This window comes from Eschscholzia californica, unplaced genomic scaffold (assembly GCF_041429995.1).
Source record: "Eschscholzia californica isolate CP2 unplaced genomic scaffold, dmEscCali1.0.p SCAF_163, whole genome shotgun sequence".
In the NCBI taxonomy this organism is placed as follows: domain Eukaryota; kingdom Viridiplantae; phylum Streptophyta; class Magnoliopsida; order Ranunculales; family Papaveraceae; genus Eschscholzia; species Eschscholzia californica.
Window position 1 is genome coordinate 17,501 of NW_028238269.1, and position 2,500 is coordinate 20,000.

Here is a 2,500-nt window from a genome sequence, read left to right on the forward strand (position 1 = left end):
TGTGTATCCATCGAAGTTCCATCGACACTTCGAGAAGATCGAACATAGCTTCCTAGCATGTTAAAGGTTCGGTGCTAATGGAGACATAAAGATCCCACGACGTTCCAAAGGAAAGTAAAGTGTTCCGTGCGTGTGAACTACGTTGTCCCATGTGCCGGCGCTCGACTCCTAAGATGTCCCATGTAAATGCCCTTCGTGGGAAAGAATGTCCCGTGCAACGTCCCTTGATGATCCCCATAAGGTGTCCCATGTGCGTCCCATGATGTCCCATGCGCGTCCCGTGCCGGCCCGAGCCTCACCAAGGCCGTCCCATGCGCGTCTCGTGCCGTCCCGAGCTGTGCCGAGGCCGTCCCGTGCTGTCCCATGCCGTCCCGAGCCTCGCCAAGGCCGTCCCGTGCCGTCCGAGCTGTGCCGAGGCCGTCCCGTGCTGTCCCATGCCGTCCCGAGCCTCGCCAAGCCCGTCCCGTGCCGTCCGAGCTGTGCCGAGGCCGTCCCGTGCCGTCCCGTGCTGTCCCATGCCGTCCCGAGCCTCGCCAAGGCCGTCCCATGCGCGTCCCGTGCCGTCCGAGCTGTGCCGAGGCCGTCCCGTGCTGTCCCATGCCGTCCCGAGCCTCGCCAAGGCCGTCCCATGCGCGTCCCGTGCCGTCCGAGCCTCACAAAGGCCGTCCCAGGCCGTCCCGTGCCGTCCCATGCGCGTCCCGTGCCGTCCGAGCCTCACCAGGGCCGTGACATGCCGTCCCGAGCCTTACCAAGGCCGTCCCGTGCCTGACCAAGGCCGTCCCGTGCCTCACCAAGGCCGTCCCGTGCCTCACCAAGGCCGTCCCTTGCGCGTCCCGTGCCGTCCCGAGCCTCACCAAGGCCGTCCCATGCGCGTCCCGTGCTGTCCCATGCGCGTCCCGAGCTGTCCCATGCCGTCCCGAGCCTTAGCAAGGCCGTCCCATTCGCGTCCCGTGCTGTCCCATGCGCGTCCCGTGCCGTCCCGAGCCTGACCAATGCTGTCCCGTGCGCGTCCCATTCTTTTGGCTCGGCTGGCCCGTGCATTCTATGGGGTCGTGGGACATTTCGAAATCCACCCGGGCCATTTCGACTCTCTCTTCATTAATACTATTGAGGTATTATTTATGAATTATTGGAGAAAAGAAACGGAAGAAAATATTTTTTTTTCTATTTTTTATGAATTTTCCGGTGTTTATTCACTTAAAAATTCATAGAAAAATAAATATTTATCGGAATCGCTATTATAATATATCAAAAAAATCCTTGCGAAAAGACCTTTCCAACGAGTATAAGTTTGCTGGATTCCGACGAGTAACGAAGGAGTAAAGACCCAGTATGCTTGGTTAAAAAATTGATGTTTCCTTGTGAAAATAGGAAAAACAATAACTTTGCACTATAAGGGGGAGGGTTGAGCTCCTTCCCCAGAGCGTGCACAGCACTTGTGCTGGCACGTTCCCTAGTGCTCGCCAAGCACCATAGGGCATCCAAAGGGCAAAGCTCGGCCTACTACATGATGGGAAGCTTCTAATATGTCGGAATACGAAGAGATTTCGTGCGACCCGAAGCTCGGCTCGGGCGTCCCGGCCTGTCCCGAGCTGTGCCGAGCGCGTCCCAGGCCGTCCCGAGCCAAGTCTCGGGCGTCCCAGGCCGTCCCGAGCCAAGTCTCGGACGTCCCAGGCCGTCCCGAGCTGTGTCGAGGCCGTCCCAGGGCGTCCCGAGCTGTAGCGAGGGCGTCCCAGGCCGTCCCGAGCCAAGTCTCGGGCGTCCCAGGCCGTCCCGAGCAAAGTCTCGGACGTCCCAGGCCGTCCCGAGCAAAGTCTCGGGCGTCCCAGGCCGTCCCGAGCAAAGTCTCGGACGTCCCAGGCCGTCCCGAGCAAAGTCTCGGGCGTCCCAGGCCGTCCCGAGCTGTGGCAAGGGCGTCCCAGGCCGTCCCGAGCAAAGTCTCGAGCGTCCCATGCCGTCCCGAGCTGTGGCAAGGGCGTCCAAGGCCGTCCCGAGCTGTGCCGAGGCCGTCCCGAGCCTAGTCTCGGGCGTCCCAGGCCGTCCCGAGCTATGGCGAGGGCGTCCCAGGCCGTCCCGAGCTATGGCGAGGGCGTCCCAGGCCGTCCCGAGCCAAGTCTCGGGCGTACCTGGCCGTCCCGAGCTGTAGCGAGGGCGTCCCGTGCCGTCCCGTGCTGTCCCATGCGCGTCCCGTGCCGGCCCGAGCAACAGCTCGGGCGTCCCGTGCCTCGGCCCTTCCAAGTGGTGCTTCGTCGGACATCTCGATATCCACTCGAGCATTTTCGACCATTCTCCATATGTGGGTGTGTGGGTATTTATCAGGAATATTGGAGAAAGAATCGGGAAAAAAATATTTTTTTTCTATTTTTTTTGAATTTTTAATTGTTTATTCACTTAAAAATTCATAAAAAAATAAATATTTATCGGAATCGCTATTATTATATATCAAAAGAATCCTTGTGAAAAGACCTTTCCAACGAATGCAAGTTTGTTGGATTTGGAC